Source organism: Castanea sativa, chromosome 8, assembly GCF_040712315.1.
Source record: "Castanea sativa cultivar Marrone di Chiusa Pesio chromosome 8, ASM4071231v1".
NCBI classification, from domain to species: Eukaryota; Viridiplantae; Streptophyta; class Magnoliopsida; order Fagales; family Fagaceae; genus Castanea; species Castanea sativa.
This window is the reverse complement of record NC_134020.1, coordinates 7,924,218-7,946,068: the sequence shown is the minus strand read 5'-3', so window position 1 is coordinate 7,946,068 and position 21,851 is coordinate 7,924,218.

Below are 21,851 nucleotides of genomic sequence, written 5' to 3'. Positions count from 1 at the left end.
GTATAATATACTCTCTTCTTTTTTTGCACAGTGTCCACAGGACTATGGGTTCTCCCAATGACTACTCTATGTTCATGACCCTTCTCATGTGATTGTTTGCCGTTTATTCAAAGGGATGGCTTGGTGTATTATGCCTGTATAAGGTAGAGATATTAAAGTTGGCCAAGTGATAGTGTTTATTTTATGAATCAAGTAGTCCAGGTAGTAGTATTTGGGAAAACATAGATATAAATAGTTGTCAATATAATCAATAAATTTATTGTTGTTGCTTGCTGGGCTTGAGTTGTTGGTTCTGTTAAGCATGGTTTTGTGTTGTTGCAGTGAACTTTATAATACTACTGATTAAATGGTTTGGAAGCATTTTTATGCTATTTTTTGTTTTCTATATTTAATTGCCAATAATATATATTTATAAAATATATTATATCAGTTACTATAAAAGTGATTAGATGAGTAGAGAAAACATGCCAGCCCCATTACCCTCAAAGTGTTCGAACAAGTGACTGGCTTGGAGGCATGGCTTATAAAAATAGTGTTTTGACATTAAACATAGTCCATGTTTGGTTTGGATTGTGTTAAATGGACCAAGTTTGATCTGCATTTATTTGCTTAAGGGTTTGTATCTGTAGTTTATGGGCAAAAGAAAGAGATTGAATTTCATCGACACAAGTTACTCACATTTTAATTCTCTATTACTTATTAATAGAAAAAAAAAGTCTATGTTTATCCATAACGTATAAGATCCTGCTGTAGTGGTTGCCATTTCAGGATATGCTTTAAATTCAAATCAATGTTGATCAAATTGCCTAGCCAAAGCATCCAAAGACTAAAATTATGAAAAACAGTAACTCAGCCTCAAAAAAATGTTTGAATTTTGGCATTTAAATTTTCAATGTAGATTTAAACAATGTTTCTTTCTCATTGAAATTTATGATTTATGTTAATGATGATTTTAGGGTCCCCCAACTCGTGAAAGTATGCAAGATTTATGTTTCTTTCTCATTATGTTTCTTCCAACCTAGATGGATACAACAAGAGAGAAGCTTTGACACTGAGGTTGATAGTCATCAATGGAGAGCTTCCAAATCCAAGTTTCCATTATATATTCTCTCTGGATCTGCTTTTGATTTTTGATACACTGCATTATTTTTGGGTGGTAATGGTAACTAGGGATGGCAATAACAACCCGACTGTGAGTAACCGGCCCGACCCAATAAACAGTAGGGTCAGGTCTGGGTTTTTAAAATAAAGCCCAAAGTGGGTCTGGGTTGGGTTTAGGTTTTGTTAAAACCTGCCCTAAACCCGAACCCAGACCCAATCCGTTTAGCCTTTAAGGTAAAATTACAAAAAAAAACCCTATATATATATATATATATATATATCATAACCCTAACCCTAAAATTTCATTCTCTCATTCTTTGATTTCTCTCTCAACTCAGCCGCCTGTCTCACCTCACCCTCACTCATTCACTCACCGACCCACCCTCACCCTCACTCTCATCACGTGGTGGTTGCTGTTTGTCATGGAGAAGCACGAATCTCGTGGTGGTTGCTGTTTGTCACGGAAAAGCAGAGAGATGTGGTCGTGTTGTTGGATCGGAGCACGGGATTGTTAGGTCGGAGAAAGATGTGATGATCGGAGGAGCTCTTGGTCTTGTTGAGGTCAAGCGAAGCCCAAAGGTGGGATTGATGGCTGAAACCACCGCTAATGGAACTTTGATGGTCTGAGTTCTTCATTTTTTTTTTTGGTTCATTTCCTCTCTCAGTAGTTTTTTATTTTGGGTATTTATCTAAGGATTCAATATGTATAGAATGTAATGCATGTGTATATTTTGTGTTCGTTTAGTTGACTATAGTGCCCGAGATAACTTCAAAGAATGTGAGTCGGAGTTGATGTTTGTGTTAATGTAAAAATCAGTACATAAATGGAGTTTTGTTTCTTCTATTTTTTGTGTTTATTTATTATTTAAGATTGGGTTGGATTGGGCTGCAGATTGGGCCCAGAAGTGGTTGGACGGGACCTGCGGGCCCAACGAGGCGGGTTTGGGTAACAGGTTAGGGCTCGGGGGTCGGGTCCAGGCATCAAAAAACTCGCCCTGAACCCGAACCATTGCTATTCCTACTAGTAATTGGTAAGTTCAAAATGCTTCTTTTCTTTTTCAGTTGGTGAATAAATTTATAGCTTTAATCCTATGCTTTCTTTGTCATATCTCTCTTCAGTTGTTGTCTATTCAGTGAGGCCATTTATGGCTATTTTAAGTGAAATGAACCTTTTGTGTATTCTTGCAATTGTGTATTTCTTGCATTGCCAACATTGTGTTATTTCTATTTTGTTTTGAGTGTATTACATCAATGTTGGTATCATATTTTTATGTTTAGTACTTTACTCATTGATTGTTTAGTGAAATATGAGATTGAAACATTTAGCATGTGTGTGAATTTAATTAGTAATGTATATTTGAAAAGGTGATTGGGTAATTTTCTTTCAGTGTTATTAGTATGTGGCTAAAGCATTGCTGTCTATATAAAAGGTTTTAATTTTGCATTGTTTTGGTTTGTGAATTGTGACTTTTAATTTCTTCTGTATTTGCTTGAGTAAACCGGTTTGGGAGTTGATGGTCCTCAAACTTGGATTGGCATATTTTTCATACATATAGTTTTTGTTTTTTTTTTTTGCCCTTTTTGAATTTTTTTTTTGGATTTATTTCTTTTTTAATTGTTTTGCGGCACATGTGGTAATAGATAGTGATTACATTTATCTATAGCATACACAGTGGATTATATATTGATGGTACTTCCTTGCTTTTGAATTTAATGGAAACATTTCTAGGAATATAGAAAACATGAGTTATAGCTCATTACATAGATTTGGTTCGTTTGTTAGTGTATATATATCAACGCATGTTTCAGGAGGCGAGTTCTAGGATTCCATTTAATGATCTATTTCTTTAATAATTTGGAATCCTTTAAAAATTAACATTAATCATTCTCTCATGTATGTAGTTACTTAGAGATGGATCGTAATAGTTAGCATTGGAAGAAAAAATCATGTGATAAAATTATAACTAGCATCTCTACACTGCTAATATTGTCAATTTCAATTTACCCCCTTGCATTTTATAGTGATTAAATTTTGTTAGTACAGTTTCTTCCTATAGGAAAAATACAAAAAAGGTAAACTATGCTCAACTGTGATTGGATTCATTTAAGTATATGTTTGGGTTGAAAGATCAATTCAGGGAGTTGAAGAAAAATCTATTCATATATAGCTTATTCTGAAAGAAGTATAGAGATTGGAGTTAATAAAATTACATAAGAATATTGAAGATCAATATTGAAATCAAGTTCTCACTTGAAATGAAGCTACAACCTAAAAAAAGCCTCATCATGAACACAAAGGCATTAAGAGTTGGATTTATTTGGACCTAGGAGGAGTTATTTGAAACATGATGAAATGACCTTCTAGGCTAATTAGCATTAGCAAGAGGACTATTTTATTCATATTCAGGTTGTAGCTTATCATGTAAAAATTGTACATGATTGTCCCTTAGGATCAAACCATGAAATTTCCACCAAAAATACTGTATTTTTCAGTTTTACCTAAGGATGATATGATATTCTTTTCTTTTCCATCAAATTTGATAATGGTTTTCCCTTTAATCATATCTTGAATCTCTAAGAGGATATATATATATATATATATATATATATATAATTTACAACAATGTATAATAACTCCTTTGTTGTAAGATGGCTTCATTTGATTGGTCATGAACTGGAGGAATTATTCTACTCACCAGTGTCATGAAATCTTTGAGGTTTGTTCTTACTTTGTCATATTTGTTCTGTTTAGCTTAAGGTTGTCTAAATTTTATTATTTTGATTATTGGAGATAAAAGGGTTGTCTTGGCTAGCTTCATTTGTATTTCTCATGCCTCAAGAACTTAGAGACCTCAGCAACAAGACACTTACCATACTTTCCATAGTTCCTGAGCAAATTCTTAGAAATGGCAGGGCTATTCATTCATCCATTTGAAGAGTGGTAGAAAAAGAGAACCACTCAAAAGATCAAACACGTCAGTTGATAATAGATGTGGGATGCCTACCAGAAATTGAAGGTACAAATAAGTTAGACAAAGTTAGGGTTGTTTTTGACTTTGTACTTGGGTAGAAAACTGCAATTTAATTTCTCATATTGTTGTACTTAGTTTTAGTAGAGTTTTCTCATGCATTGCATGGGTTAGCGATTAGTAATAACTAATAGCCGAAACGTTAGACTTTTTGTTGACTGCTCCTCATTGTGCCATGTGGCTACATAAATTTATGCCACATGTATATTTAAAAATACTGAATAGTTGTGTCTTTTCATTTTGCCCTTTAAATTTCAGTGTCTACTCACCTTTTCACATAAGATGTATATTAAAACATAAAAATTATCATTAGGAAGAAAAGCATTTGATAAGACGTAGGGAAGAGAATGAGAAATTACATTCGTAAGGTGTATAAAGAGCAAGCGTTTGCACACCCATTTGCCAATGAATATGAAAATGGTGGAGGGGAAGGACCAAGATATGATTGGTTCCCTCTTTAAGGAGGATCTACACTGAGAATGAAATAGTGAGGTCACATAGTTTTTCCAAGGAATAATGACCTTAGGAATGAAGGTGGAGGTAGACACCCACGTAGAAGACAAAGCAATGAAAACAATAGGTTTGGCTATGATAGGAATGGCCAAGATAATGGAAGAGTAGGATTCAACCCATATGGAGAAAGGCATCATTACAACGATCCAATTAGGCCACTAGGAGGTGTCAATACTAATGATAGATATAGATATAGGGTCGATCAAATACTAGATTATCTTGATAAAAAATATGACCCTGCATTTCACAGATATAACAGGCCCGTGTGTAGAGTTTCCTAGGGGATATAAAGTTCCAGAATTCTTTACTTCTTTTAGAGAGGACGGAAAAAACAGCAATTTACATATTTTAATTCTTTTACACAAAAAAAAAAAAAAAAAAAAAAACTAACTTACAAATAGCAATTTTGGAGAAGACCAGTAGGTTTCTTGTGGTTCTAAGAAAGATAAAAGAGAAGAAGTTACCAAATAAATATGAAATACTATTTATACCCAAAGAATTATGACCTTTTTACAGATACATTCATTCAATATGCACATTTTCGGTCAATAGACATTTTTATTCAATAGGTACATGTTTGGTCAATATGTACATTATCATTCAATAGACCCTTTTTAATTCAATAGACATCTTTCAATCAAGAGGCATCTTTTCGGTCAATAGGTACATTTTCAGTCAATAGGCACATATTCGTTCAATAGACATATTTTGGTATTCCAATTTGAATGGTTATTTCCTTTCAATGAACATTTTTTTGTATTTATATTATAACTTATCTTGTATATATCGATATAATACAAACTAAACTAAAGACGCAACATTATGTCTTTTATTCCTTCCCACAAAAAACTAATAAATAAAATAACATTGTTTTTTTACCCTAAGACTAATCCAATGGCTATTTCATGTATTGCACGGGTTAGCGACTAGTATATAAAAAATATAAATTAAAATATATTTAATAATTAATTAATGTGTATTCCTGCCGTACCTATGTCATTCTTTTTCAAAAACTACCATATTGTTGTATTGTATTCATACTCATATCAGTAACCATGCTTCCTAGATTTGTATATTGTTTTGAAATTGAAGTATTGAATTTGTGATTTCTTTTATTATATTTTTATTATTAGTAATGTTGAGCCTATATGAGCCCATGCCTCCACTATAGCCAAACCAGTTATCTCTGTCTATGGGGCATTCAAAAAAGAGTTGTGTGCATGTTCCTCTTACTTCATTGCAAAGAGGGCATTGATCTCCTATATGAGCTGCATTGATCTCCATTCTCTGTCCAAACTTGTCACTTGTTGGGAGAATGTTGGTTCCTCCATAGGAACATTCTCAACATTTCACGTACTTTAAGCTTCTAAATCTTCTGCCAAATTTGTTGGAATTAATCATGCATTAGGACCCCTATTACCAAGAATGTGGTTATAGGTCTATTTGGTCTATAGCCGCGTTTTAAGGCGCGGCCTACACGCTGTGAGTTCGACAAGTCTATAGTTGCATTTTCTTTAGACGCGGCTACAGGTTGTAGACCTATAGCCATGTTTGTAAAAATGCGGCTATAGGAGCTATTTTAGCCACCTACAGCCGTGTTTTGAAAAACGCAGCTATAGGTTCTTTTTTTTTTATATTTTTTATTTGGCTATAGCTGTGTTTAATATACGAGGCTATAGGTAAGCTATTCTTTATCTTTTTTTTATATATATATAATTTGGCTATATCCACGTTTCATAAATGCGGCTTTAGGGTTTTTTTTTCCTAGGTAAATCACAAACTCCTACATTATCAACCTGCATTACAAACCAACCTATAAAAATAATACACTATACATTCAAACAAGATATGATAATGCACTAGTACATATACTAATGCATTATTATATCTTTTTGTATAATAGCAAAATATCCTGTTCTCCTCTAGCTAATGTTCTCATCTAAGCAAGTCTAATTTTTCAAAGGATCTGCTAGAAATCCACCAACAAGTACATTCAGATTTCAGTATATATAGTTGTAAGAAATTTTTGAGTCTGAACTACGAGGATACTTATAAATAACTAAATAAAATTTCACGCCTAATATGTCCAACCCTTTTAAACTGCTCCAAATATCAAGTTTGCAATGGGATCTGATGAAGCAGAATCTCGTCTGTTCCTCTGGGATTCGTCCAGATGGGTCCAGGTAGTACTCTGACGAACCTACGGGAGCAAGAACTTACTCGAATGGTCACCGGTGTGGTGCCTGCCACAACGCCTCCGATGGCAAAGTCAGTATGAAAGAAGGCAATAATCAAAATATCAAGAATAACTTAGTTTGGGTTGTGATGTTGTGTCTGTACCTTGTATTGGTGTTGCGAGGGTTTTATATACCCTTGGGGATTATAGCCGTTAGGGTGTTAATGACTCCCCTGATAACGTCTCTGGTGGAGTTATGGGTTTCAATGCGTTTCTACCGGTTCGTCCAGCTAGTCTTGTAACGGTTGAGGTTTTATTGGCAGCATTGAATGGCATTAACTCTTTCTCTGATGACGCGGATACTGGTCATGTTCGTCCGTGAAGGCTTCCTCGTCTATGTTTTAACTTCGTCAGTCCCATCAGATGCCCCCCGGGTTTCATGGTCGTCAGTGACGACCATGGAAGCCAAACAGTTTTTTTTTTTGGGATTCTGTGCCGCATTGAATGCGTGGTGGCGGCGTTACGTGGGTTGTGGCCACGTGGCGTGATGTGGTTGGAAAGGGATTGACCCTTGGGTTTCCCGCCGATTTTCGGTTTTCACCTCCATTTAGTTTTTAAACTCCTTTCTTTGTACTTTACCTTTCATTTCTTTCAAACTTCAGTTCATCTCCTCTGAGCACCCTCTTCGTATATTTCTTCACCTCTTTCTGAGTTGGTGTTTGCTTGGCTGTTGGGTTTCTCGCTTCTCTTCCTTGAGCTAAGCTCTTTCTTCTTCTTCCTTCTTCTTTTTTTCTTTTTGCAAATATCTGATTTCTTTTTGGTTTTTTGTTTCCTGGTTCCTTCTGTGTTTTTGTTTGTTTCTCCCCCTTCTTTTTTTGTGGGAATTTTAGTATTTTCCTGTTAGCCTGGGAGTTCATGGTCAGTAATTTAGAGGTTAGGGAAGCTTGTCCTTCGATTTCCTTTCTCTTTGCTCGCTTAGGGGGGTCTTTAGGCGCTTTTCCCAATTTGAGGGGTTTTGTTTTTGAGGGTAGCAGCTTAGGCGTTGTTTTAGGTGACTTATTTCCATTGCTCCGAGAGTCGATCGATTGGTTCGAAGGCTTGGTGAGGGAGTCGCAGTCGATGTCTGAAGTTAGGTCTAGTGACCTCGACACTGGGTTATCGTCTAGCGGCGACCTTATGGAAGGAGACACAGCCGTGTCGACCTTTAGAGAGGTTAGGGCTTTTCATGCCCTCGTGGAACCGTGCGGGTTAGATTCTGACGCCGTTGGTCGGTTTAGGGATAGGTTTTAGTTTCCAGAGCGGGTTCGTGTTCGTCGGCCTACTGACGAGGATAGGGCTTGTCAGTTTTTCCCAGGTGAAGTGTGCTTCTATGAGGCCGCTTTTACTTGTGGACTTAGGCTTCCTGTCCACCCGTTTGTGATGGAGCTCCTGGCATATCTGGGGATCGCCCCTGGGCAGCTTATGCCCAATTCGTGGAGAATAGTGGTCAACTGTATGGAAATATGGTTGGCTGCTAACGGGGATATGATGAAGGTAAACGAGCTCGTCTATTTATATCGTCTAAAAGAGTCCAAAGAGTACAGGTATTATGAGCTAGTACCCTGGGAGAGAAGAACTAGGATCGTCAAGGGCTTACCTTCGTCCTTCAGGTACTGGAAGTCCAGATTTGTGTTTGTGTCCGGGGACGACTTTGAGACTCCCTCTAGCCAGGACTGGGGTGAGATCCCCAGGTTGCTTCGTCGGTGGGGAACCCCGACCTTAGGTGCGTCAGTCTCTTTTCCTTTCCTTTTTCTTGCTGGATCCGTTGTTATCGTGGCTAATTTCTTTCCTCCCTGTGCAGTCCAAAGGAGACCAAAACTCAAAAGCAGGTACAAAGAGCGCGTTGAGACGGCCATTGTGTACTCCTAGCCTATCGAGAACTGGGACAACTTGGTAGATCCGCGGACGCTCGCCTTTTACAACCTAGGTCCCGATCCATCTCCCTTCGTCCTGCGGAGCCTTGATATTGAAGGGAAAAAGAGTAAGTATTCGAGTTCGTCAAATTCAATCCCGTACTTGTATTTAATTGCCTTATTCCTTTACACTGCTTTCCTTCTTTGCAGAGATGACAACTAAATTCAACAAAGGCATGTACGAGAAGATGCGATCCAAGAAGGACGAGCCACTGTCCAATATCGGGAAGAAAGTGGTTCGGGTGAAAGGGAAGGTTTCCTCCGTCACGCCGGTTGCTTCGGCTACTCCCATGGTTTCCGGCGTCGAGCCGACGAGGACGGCCTCGCCGGCTACTTCGATAGAGGAGATCCCGACCCCCGCTTCGAAGAGGCCTCGTACATCAGAGAGGGGGAAGGAGGCTACTTCTTCGTCAACCATTTGGGATGACGAGAAGTTGGCGATGGACCGGGCTCGTGGTGTCGTGACCGCAGAAGACCTGAAGGTGTTCTCGGGTATGCCCACAAACGAGTTGATGAGTCGTCATCTCCAGAAGCTCGTCCAAGTAACCTGCTCATTTTAAGTGACTACATACATGCCTGTTTCTTACGTTGGTGCACTTTGAGCTAAATTCCATCGTGTACATATTAACATGTAAATTTTTTTTTTTGTAGGTGCTGGGGGAGACCGTTCACCTTTCGTCTGAGTATCTTGCTCAGGAGGTTAAGGTTGAGTCTTCGCTTTCCCGGATCAAGGTTCTGGAGATGGAGAATTCCAAGCTGAAGAGAGATTTAATAACTTCGATGGAGGACGTTCAACAAGCTAGGGAGGAAGCCAAGAAGCTGAATGACGAGCTGAAGGTAAAGCAGCAGCTTGTACTGGAAAAGGACGGGGAGCTGGCAGTTGCGAAGGAAAAGATCAAGGTCGTCACCTCCAGAGCTATTGAAGGTTTCCAGCAGACGGAGGAGTACAACTTTGTGCTCTTCAGTTGGTATTTCAAAGGGTTCGAGCTTTTAAGGAGGTACTGCATCAAGCACCCTTTTGGGATCGACCGAGAAACGCTGGACATGGAGGAGGTGGATAGGGAGATCTCTGCTGACGAGGTTGCTCAAGCCACGGCTGCTGACGCTCCTGAAGACCTCCTTACTGCTAATGTCCCAGTCGTCGAGGCTCCTGCTCTTGACGCCCTAGCTGAAGACGATGCTGCCCCGAACGTTTGAACCTGTTATCAATCAGCAAAATTCTCTCTTTGTTTTTTTTTTTTTGAGGTGCCTGATATGTTTTCAGGCTCAATTTCCAGAACATCTAAATATTTTCATGTGTATTTTTAGCCCAGAGTTTACGGGTTTTTCTTTTGTATAGACAATGGCCTTTGGTTTTTAGGCTTTTATAATATCGTATCTACTTACACATGTTCTCCTGTATGTCAATTCCTTTGTTTCCGTCAGTAATGTACGTTCATTTGGTCGGAACGTTATTACTTAAGCATTTTCCTTTACTTAGGCATTTTTCTGTTTTTGCCTTCGTCAGTAATGTACATCCGTCCATGCATGTACATCCGTCCATGCGGTATCTTATTACTTAGGCAAATTTTTTTTGTTTTTTCCTTCGTCAGTAATGTACATCCGTCCATGCGGAATCTTATTACTTAGGCAAATTTTTTTTTGTTTTTTCCTTCGTCAGTAATGTACATCCGTCCATGCGGAATCTTATTACTTAGGCAAAAAATTTTTGTTTTTGCCTTCGTCAGTAATGTACATCCGTCCATGCGGAATCTTATTACTTAGGCAAAATTTTTTTGTTTTTGCCTTCGTCAGTAATGTACATCCGTCCATGCGGAATCTTATTACTTTAGGCAAATTTTTTTTGTTTTTGCCTTCATCAGTAATGTACATTCGTCCATGCGGAATCTTATTACTTAGGCAAAATTTTTTGTTATTGCCTTCGTCAGTAATGTACATCCGTCCATGTGGAATCTTATTACTTAGGCAAAATTTTTTTGTTTTTGCCTTCGTCAGTAATGTACATCCGTCCATGCGGAATCTTATTACTTAGGCAAATTTTTTTCTGTTTTTGCCTTCGTTAGTAATGTACATCCGTCCATGCGGAATCTTATTACTTTAGGCAAATTTTTTTTTGTTTTTTTGTTTTTGTTTTTTGTCTTGGTAGCGGGTCTCCGGGACTTTCTACTAACGGTACCTGTATGAACACATCATTTGAACCATTATTTCATTAATTTTGAGGAATCGGTACATTCTTGATTTACATCTGTTGGTGGTACTTCTTCAAGTGTTCTATGTTCCAAGGTCGTGGGAGCTTTTGTCCGTCTAGGGTCTCAAAATGATAGCTACCTTGCTGAGAGTAGTGCACGACTCTGTAAGGTCCTTCCCATGTGGGACCGAGCTTCCCGTGGGCGGAGTTTTTAGTCGCAGTAGTCACCTTGCATAGGACGAGGTCACCAATTCCCAGTCTTCTGAGCTTGACCCTTTTGTTATAGTATTCAGTCATCTTCTGTTGGTACTTCATCGTCACGTTCGAGGCCTTGTCCCTTACCTCGTCTAAGCAATCCAGATTGATTCGAAGTTGGTCGTCGTTGTTCTCCTCGCGGAACACTTCTCGCCTGGTGCTGGCCATACCCACCTTGATTGGGATTACCGCTTCAGTGCCATAAGTGAGCCTGAAAGGCGTCTCTCCCGTTGGGGTTCTTGTTGTTGTTCTGTAGGCCCACAAGACATTGGGCAATTCTTCCGGCCACGCGCCCTTAGCTTCGTCTAGCCGGGCTTTGATGATTCTGAGCAGTGTTCGATTAGTTACTTCAGTTTGTCCATTTGACTGCGGGTGTCCAGGTGACTAGAACTTATTCCTGATACCTAGCCCTGAGCAAAAGTCTTTGAATCCCTGGCTGTCGAATTGTCGGCCATTATCTGAAATAATCATTCGCGGAATCCTGAACCTGCAAATTATATTTCTCCATACGAAGCTACGGATTCTCGCCTCTGTGATCGTTGCTATTGCTTCTGCTTCGACCCATTTAGTGAAGTAGTCAATAGCGATGATCAGGAATCTTACTTGTCCTCTTCCCTTTGGAAATGGGCCGACGATATCAATTCCCCATTGTGCGAATGGCCACGGGGAGGAAATCGTCGTCATCTTTTCTGCTGGCAGCCTCTGGACATTCCCGAATCTCTGGCACTTATCGCACCTCTTGACGAGCTCCGTAGCGTCTGCCTGCATGGTTGGCCAGAAATATCCTGCTCTAACAACTTTGCTTACCAGGGATCTAGGCCCGGCGTGGTCTCCGCAAATTCCTTCGTGGATTTCATGAAGGACGTACTTGGCTTCTTCCTCGTCGATGCACTTCAGATAAGGCAGGGAGAACCCTCTTTTGTATAAGGTATCATTCAAAATTGTAAATCTGGCCGCTCTTGCTTTAATCTTCCTGGCTTCCCCTGAGTCACGAGGGAGATGCCCGGCTTGAAGGTATGAGACGATCGGTGCCATCCAACCACTTATGCTCTGGATGGACAATACTGGGACTTCTTCGATGCTGGGGTGTTTCTGAATCTCCATGAGAATTTCACTGTTCGTTGGCTCTTCTTCAGACGAGGCCATTTTGGAGACCTCATCTGCCGCCGCATTCTGGTCTCTCGGGATCCGAACGAAATCCAGCTTATCGAACCCACAGGCTAAATGTTTAATCAGCTTGAGGTACTTCTGCATCCTCTCTTCTTTCGCCTCATACTCTTCCCTGATCTGCCCTATTGCCAGCTTCGAGTCACTCTGAATGAGCAGGTTCTTAATCCCAAGAGCTTGGCCGAGTCTTAGTCCCGTCAGTATGCCTTCGTACTTAGCCTCGTTATTGGTCGCTGGGAATTTTAGTTGGACTCCATATTGGAGTTTTTCTCCACTGGGGGTGTTTATAATGACCCTTACTCCCCCCCTCTTTTGGGCTGACGATCCGTCAGTCTGAATCGTCCATTGTTCAACCTTGTCTTTGCCATCGTCATCTTTTGGAAAGGTGAACTCGGCGATGAAGTCTGCTAGAGCTTGCGCCTTGATGGCCGTTCTGGGATGGTATTCGATGTCGAACTGGCTAAGTTCGACTGCCCACTGGACCATTCTCCCAGCTGCTTCAGGTTTGTTCATGGATTTTCTGATAGGTTGGTCCGTCATTACGAGGATAGGGTGTGCTTCGAAGTACGGACGTAGCTTTCGTGAAGCCACTATTAGGGCGAAAACGATCTTCTCAATCCTGGGATACCTGGCCTCTGCTCCCTGGAAGGCTTGACTGACATAGTAAACTGGAAGCTGCTTCTTATCTTCCTCTCGAACTAAGGCCGCACTGACGGCCGTGGCTGATGCTGCCAGGTATAAATAAAGGGTTTCCCCTGCTTTTGAGGGACTCAAGATAGGCGGGCTACCGAGGTAACGCTTGAGCTCTTGAAAGGCTGCCTCACATTTGTTAGTCCAGGAGAAAGCTTGCTTCAATGTCTTGAAAAATGGGAGGCATTTGTCCGTTGCTTTAGAGACGAACCTATTGAGTGCAGCTATCCTTCCCGTGAGCTTTTGGACTTCTTTGATGGTCTTGGGTGACGCCATGCTGAGTATTGCTTGCACCTTCTCCGGATTTGCTTCTATTCCCCTTTGGGATACCATGAATCCTAAGAACTTTCCTAAAGCCACCCCGAACACACACTTACTAGGATTCAGCTTCATCTGGTATTTTCTGAGGGTATCAAATGTCTCCCCCAGGTCGTCCAGGTGGGTCAACTCTTCTTTGCTCTTGACGAGCATATCGTCCACGTATACCTCCATATTTCTCCCAATTTGCTTGCTGAACATCTTGTTTACCAGTCTTTGGTACGTTGCTCTTGCGTTCTTCAGTCCGAAGGGCATTACCTTATAGCAGTAGAGTCCTTGGCTTGTGATGAAAGCAGTTTTTTCCTGATCTTCCTTAGCCATCTTTATCTGGTTGTAACCTGAAAATGCATCCATGAATGTTAGTAACTTATGTCCAGCCGTAGAGTCTACCAACTGATCTATCCTCGGTAGGGGAAAACTATCCTTCGGGCAAGCCTTGTTCAGGTCCGTGAAGTCCACGCACATTCTCCACTTTCCATTTGCTTTCTTCACCAGCACGACGTTGGCCAGCCATTTGGGATAGTAAACTTCTCGAATGAAGTCTACCTGCAACAACCTGTTAACTTCTTCCGTGATTGCTTGGTTTCGTTCGGGGGCAAAGACCCTTCGTTTCTGTTGAACGGGTTTTTTCTCGGGGTCTGTCTTCAACTCGTGCTGGATTACTTGGCGTGGTATACCTGGCATATCTTCGTGACTCCATGCAAATACGTCCAAATTTCCCTTAAGGAAATGGACGAGTTTATTCCTCATCTCGGGGCTCATGGTCGTACCTATCCTCGTCACCTTTGAGTTTTCCCCTCGACGAGTTCCACCGTTTCCAGGGCTTCCATGTTGTCTTCTTTTTCTCCCTCGATCGTCCATGTGTGGTTTTCTCCTGTAGCCAACACGGCCTGGTAACATTCTCTGGCCAAAACTTGGTCTCCTTTTACTTCGCCGACTCCGTCTTCGGTTGGAAATTTTATCTTTAGGCAGTAGGTGGACATTGCTGCCTTCCACCGGTTGAGTGTGGGTCTCCCAATGATCACATTATACGAAGAGGGGCAATCTACCACTAAGAAGTCCAGATGACGGGTCTGCTGCTTCGAGTAGGCGCCTATTGTGACTTTTAGCGTCACAATGCCCTTGGGATATACTCTGTCACCACTAAAGCTGACGAGGGGGGACTCGAACGGGCGCAATCTACCAGGACCTAGTTTCAACTGTTGGAAGGCCGATAAGTACATGATGTCTGCAGAGCTACCGTTGTCGACGAGGATCCTCTTAGTGTTGAACCCTTCGATTGTGAGTGCTATCACCAGAGGGTCGTTATGGGGCTGCCTTACTCCCCTTGCGTCCTCTTCGCTGAAGAATATATCCTGGCTTATCCGTCTTTGCTTCAATAGGGGTTCCATATGGACACTGTTTACTTGCCTCTGGCACGCTTTTTTGAGGGACTTGTATGATCCCCCATGAAGGGTCCCCCTACTATTGTGCTTATCTCCCCGATCACATCTTGTTGTGGTTGAGATGGGCGAATCTCATTCTTGGACGAGGACTCGCGTTTGCTCGTGTCGCCCTCCCTGAACCTGCTGGGGTCCTCCTTTTTTACGTACTTCTGAAGCTTTCCTTTTCGTATCAATTCTTCTATCTGTCCTTTCAGGTCTCAGCAATCCTCCGTGTAATGGTCGTGATCCTTGTGAAATCGGCTGTATTTGCTTTTGTCACGCACGCTTGGTGACGAGTGCAAGGGTCTCAGCCATTTTAGGTGGTGTTGATCCTGGATCTGCATCAAAATCTTGTCAACAGGCATAATTAGAGGTGTGAATTTTACCGGTCGTGGAGCTTTCTCGTCTCTTCGTCTGTCAATGTCACCTCCTCGGCTGCTTGGGCGCTCCCTCTTTTGTCCCCTGTGTTCGTCTTCCTTCCTTCCTTCCTTCTTCGGCTTTTCCTCATCTACGATGGCCGCCAGCGCATCCTCAGCATTCATGTACTTTTGAGCTTTCAATAGCATCTCCGCCATTGTCCGGGGCGGATTCTTTGCTAGTGATACGACGAATTCTCTGGACTTAAGCCCTGCTTTAAATGTCGTCAGCTGGACCTTATCGTCCGCATCGTCCACCTCTAGGGTCTCTCAAGTGAAGCGTTTTACGTACGACCGCAAGGTCTCCCTCTCTCCTTGCTTAATAGTGAGTAGGTGATCCGCTGGTCTCTTGGGGCGTTGCCCCCCGACAAAATGGCGAAGGAAAGCATTACTTAACTGCTCAAAGTTGTCGATGGACGAAGTGGGCAATCTCGTAAACCACTCTCGTCCAGCTCCTTTCAGCGTAGTGGGGAAGGAACGACACATGATCTCATCAGGGGGCTGTTGAAGGCCTAAGGTCGTCTTGAAGGTATTAAGGTGATCTTGGGGATCCTTGAGCCCGTCAAAAGGCTCGAGCTGAGGCAGCCGAAATTTCGCTGGTACTGGTCGTTCTAAGACTGTCATGGTAAAAGGGGAGTCCGTCACCCTGACCATTTTATCTAGGCTTCGATCGGTCTTTTCTTTGATGGCATTTCTTAATTCATCCATCTCCTTTCTCATCTCTTGGAGGATGTCGAAATGCTGTTCCTCTGGGGTAACAGTTCTCCGTCGGTCACTTCTTCCATGGCTATCCCCCTCGTCCTCTTGGACAGCTCTTGACCGGTTCTCCTCTTGCTGTAACCTCTGTCTCATCTCTTGATTCTGTCTGGTGAGTTCTTCGACGGTGGCTGCGAGATTTCAAACTTGCTGTGCCAAGGCCGCTGAGTCCAGGTTGGATTCCATCTGGAATTGGTAGGAAACACGTTCTCGCTGTATGAGAAAATCGTTCCCCACAGACGACGCCAAACTAATGAAGCAGAATCTCGTCTGTTCCTCTGGGATTCGTCCAGATGGGTCCAGGTAGTACTCTGAGGAACCTACGAGAGCAAGAACTTACTCAAATGGTCACCGGTGTGGTGCCTGCCACAACGCCTCCGATGGCAAAGTCAGTATGAAAGAAGGCAATAATCAAAATATCAAGAATAACTTAGTTTGGGTTGTGATGCTGTGTCTGTACCTTGTATTGGTGTTGCGAGGGTTTTATATACCCTTGGGGATTATAGCCGTTGGGGTGTTAATGACTCCCCTGATAACGTCTCTGGTGGAGTTATGGGTTTCAATGCATTTCTACCGATTCGTCTAGCTGGTCTTGTAACGGTTGAGGCTTTATTGGCAGCATTGAATGGCATTAACTCTTTCTCTGATGACGCGGATACTGGTCATGTTCGTCCGTGAAGGCTTCCTCGTCTATGTTTTAACTTCGCCAGTCCCATCAGGATCCACTTGGTCATATATAACCTCTACTGCGGCATTCACCTGCAATTGACAAGCGACCCAAGATCAAAGGTTGTGACATAATATCAAGTCCACATCATTATACGCACCCAAGAAATTTAGTAACAGTAAAAATTTATTCTTATTGACCCAGCTCAAGGTAGAAGCCTTGTTCTTCTCTCTAGTAACTTAAACAACTTAAATAGTGTTTTGTTTCAATTTTTTTTTTTTTTTTGCTCTTTCCTTATAAGATATTAACTTCTCTTTTTCTAGCAGTCATGCTAGACCAAGTGAAAAATAAAAATTTTAAACTTACCAACTACAGTACCTATCCCCATTAAAGAAGAACCAGCATCTTTCATGATAGCCCGCACATTGGCAAAATCAACGTTGCCCAGACCTGGAACCTGCTTCACTACATTACGAAGAAAAAAAAATATAGCATAACTGCATCACTACATTAAATACATTACCAAGTTTTGACTTTGATACTTACTTTTATCTGACAGAACCATCCTATTTAACAAAATCATTACTATATATATAGATAGAAAGAATCACTTACCAGCAGCTCAGCACCATGAAGATTCTCCCTTTTGGCAAGACTGACAGCTAGCTCCGAATTGTATGCTATAAGTTATAACCACCAACAACAAATTGTCAAATTATTTACACTAATTCAACCTGCCTTGAGGGTTCCCACTTTCTCAAATTCCTACTTTCTATATTCATACACTCAAGTACACCCTACTTTCTATATTCATACACTCAAGTACACCATCTCCAAAATCACAAGTCAAGAGTCCAAAGATATAGCCATGTGAATACAGGAATACAATTATATTTTCCATTTTTTTTAGGATCTTGCCTTCTCTCTGTTGAAAATTCATAACTTACAACACAACACCACCCTTGTTTATGCATGTTATTATCAAAATTCCAATCCAGGCAACATTAACCAATCCATCAGATTCTCATGATTTTAAAATAAATTTAGGGGTCAAACTACCTATTTCCATTTACCATGCCAGTAGTCGCAACCAATTAGTGATTAACATCAAAAGTAATTTGGTACTTCATCCTTAACAATCTCTTCTTGATTTCAAGGACGTAAAAAAAAGGTAATTAGAAATAGTAATGATTTATTTTAGATAAAAAGAGAGTACGAAAGAACACAGAAACTATAGGCAATTAGAAATAGTAAGTTCACCTGCCTGGGCACCAAGCTCAATAATATGTAACTTTGATGTAATCTATCCTGCATTGAGGGTCTTTGTTGCTATTGAGGACAAAATATTCACGCCACATGACTTTATTTCATTGGCAACCTACACCACATCAACATTATCATGGATTTTGGGAAAATTTATTTTAAAGCCTAAAAGAGTCTATATTTACACAAAATGATGTCAAAGCCCACAGTTCAAAACCCATGACGATATTATCTCATCAAAACTCATGGTTTAAGCTCATGGCACATTATTTCATTTTTGGCTCATGATTCAGGCTCATGATCCAAGTGCATGAGTCTCATCAGGAGAATTTTGGGAGTCGTGGTTAGGAGGGCCAAGAAGTATGTTCAGTAAAACTACAGCGGTTCAAAGTTGATAAAAGAAAACATGTTGCTTGGCATGTCTTCCCCAATTCCCTGCACTCTGGCGGGTCAGTCTCCAATAGTTAGCATCTGGTAAGCTTTTCATATCACATAATACTTAGAATGATATAACTCTCTATGCTCTTTACATAAAAATTAATGTTCATCATATAATATAAGTTTAAAAATATAATTATATTATTTCATATAAATTATATTATTATTTTCATTTAAATCAATTCCAAATACATGACTAAATCTATATTAATATCTCATGTCTAGCATTAAATGCTCTCATTGCTCTCCAAGATTTGGTCAAAACACAAAGAGACCATAACTACATCTCTAAAACTTCATCAAATATCAACTAACTAGTTTATTACTTACCAAGATTATATTGTAATAAAACCTTGGACTAAACATATAATTTTTCAAAAAGGGAAAACTTAGCCAAAAAGTATCAACAGCTACTCCAGCAGAAGTTGTAGTAGCTCCAGCAGGAGCTGCAGTAACTCTATCAGCAGCTTAGGCAATTGACACATGTCCAAAGTGACACCATTAACCCTTTAATGCCCATTTCCAGCAGCTTGCTGCCATAAAGAAGCAAATATCCCATAAAAGAAATCTTACTATTTTAAGCTAAGATTCTTAGCCTCCAGCTGCGGTACTAGAAATAGGAAGATCCCATGAAAGTCATCTTACCATTTTTAGCTAAACCCATAAATTTAATGCAAAATATTTTCTCTAGCAGAAGACCTCACATAGTTGACATCATCCAGATGTCTTAGGACAGCTACTACTGTAAAGCTATCAGTTGCGGCAGCTATTGCCGTACTGCTATGTCAGTTGCAACAGTAGCCTTAAAGTTTCAAACTTTCTTCTTTTGTCTAAAAATAAAAAACCCACTAATGAAATCACTTACTTTGTCAAAGACTTTTCCTTATTTGCTAAATTTCTCTTTAACTAATTCTAATATAATTACATACTTGGCTCTATATAAAGAGGACCAAGCCACACACTAACACACCCACTATCCATCTCTCTCTCACTCTTTTGTTCTAAAACTTCATCATTTTGCTACCTATAAACACATCTCCATATCTTTCTCCATTTTCCTTACAAAATCTCTCTTCTTAGATAACACCGTTACAACACACCTATTACACAACACCACTACCCATCATATACTTACTCTCTCATCCTTAATATTCTAAACCTCATCATTTTGTTGCCCATAAATACATCTCCATCTCTTTCTCCAATTCTCTTACAAAATCTCTCTTCTTATAAAGCAACATAACCCATGATATAAAATGAAAAACCACTCCAGCAGGAGTATTTACTATATTTAACCTCCATATCTCTCATACTATCATATTCATATATTTTACAAATACATTCCTCACAAACTATCCATACATATTTCCCACATATATTTCTAATATATCTTACAAACACAATATCTCACAAAACATATATATTTCTTACCATTTTCATAAATCTTAAAACACATCAAACACTCTTCCAAGAACATTTTATCAAAAATCCTTCTCATGGAAGGCATATAATTTATAGTACTAAAAATCCTTCTTATGAAAGGTACAAACTTAGAATACTAAAAGTCCTTCTTATGAAAGGTAATAACACTCATATTTGACTAAAAACTAAAAGAGTATTACATGGAAAAAATCATTTAAGTGCATGATGAAAAGGATAAACTTAATTAACCTATGCATACGATTGGACATGTTCTCTCTCTCTCCAATTGCACCCATTTTTCCCCTTTAATTGTGAAGTCACCATGAAATAACTTATAATATCACATTATACTACTAGACTCATTTTATCATGCTGCTGAAATGCTATAAGTCCACTGATGTCATACGGCTGGAGTCAAAAACTATGAAGATAAGTCATTATATTTTTATCTCCAAAATTATACTATTGAGTATATTTTAATTCATTATCATTGTATTTTTGCACTCATATTATTATGCTTTTGGAATGTTATCTGCTCACCAATGCTATATGGTTGGAGTCACAAATCATATAAAAAATAAAGTGATGTTATATGACTAGAGTCAGAAACATACAAGACTATATGGTTGGAGTCACAAATCATATAAAGAATAAAGTGATGTTATATGGCTGGAGTCAGAAACATACAAGACAAGTCAATATTTCTCTATCTTCAAGATTACATTATTAAGTATACGTTAACTCATCACTATTGCACCACTGGATGCAAACTACTTTAATATTGTCTCACTATTTAATAAGCATGGATTCACTAATGTTTCATTAATAAACATATATAATGATAAATTGAATCTGTCTCACCACCGGACATATATTATTTGGAAATAAACCACTGCTAGACATATATAATTTGGACATGAACCACCGCTGGATATATATTATTCGGACATAAATCATCGCTGGACATATATTATTCGGACATAAATCATCGCTGGACATATATTATTCGGACATAAACCATTGCTGGACATTTATTAGTTGGACATGAACCATGACTGGATATAAACTATTTGACATACATTATTTAAAAATAGACTATTGCTGGGTATACCTTGTTATGTTGAACATGAACTGCAGCTGGATATGGACTATTTTTTGGACTCATCCCATTATTGGACATATGACACTTAATTAATTACTTTCTAATATTGGGCATCACTTAACACACATTATAATAATGTTCAATTCACAATTTAATCAAATCTATTATGCTAAACATAGTATTTATTTATTTTAACCATTATCAATATTCTTAGACTTTGGGTTTTATCTATTTGTAGGCTTAAAAATACACCGGAAGCCATTGTTCTATGCAGCCCAATGTCAAGTTCTGAGATGAACTCCCTAAAACAAATTCAGGTCCAGCAAAGCCACTCCTCTAGCGGAAGACATGTGGCTACGCACAAAAAACCGCCCCCGACAATCGCAAACAAAATAAGACTAGAAGGATAATCATTTCCTAGAACCTATAAATATGGATACGGTGAACTCTTTCCCCTAAACCTAGCAGTTGAGATGATCATCTTTCACAAAAGCATTTGTGAAAAACTCCTTGATGATACAGTGATATACATCCCCAGATGGATTAAGCAATTTGGTCCATGTCCTCTCCCGAAACACCTCTGGAATGAATGTGTTCTCCAAGGATACAAGGTCCACACCCCTTTCCATGATGATCACAACATCCTTGTAGTATTCAGTGTAGACGGAATTAGCATCTTCATCTTTGAATAAATCAGAGCATTGGCGAGGACGCTTTGATGCTTTCTTGGCAACTGTCTTACGAGGAGACATCTACAATAATAAGCAAACACACAAACCATACACAGAATGGTAACAATTTGATTAGATGCAAGTTAGTTCACAAAATAGCAAGACAAAAAGTGTTCTAAGATATAATCAAACGAGCATAACAAAGACACATAAACATGTTGTATGTGCTATTTGGTTTAGAAAGACTTAACTAGCATGAATGAATGCAAAACATGTCAAGCGAGCAAGTATGTGCATCAAGGC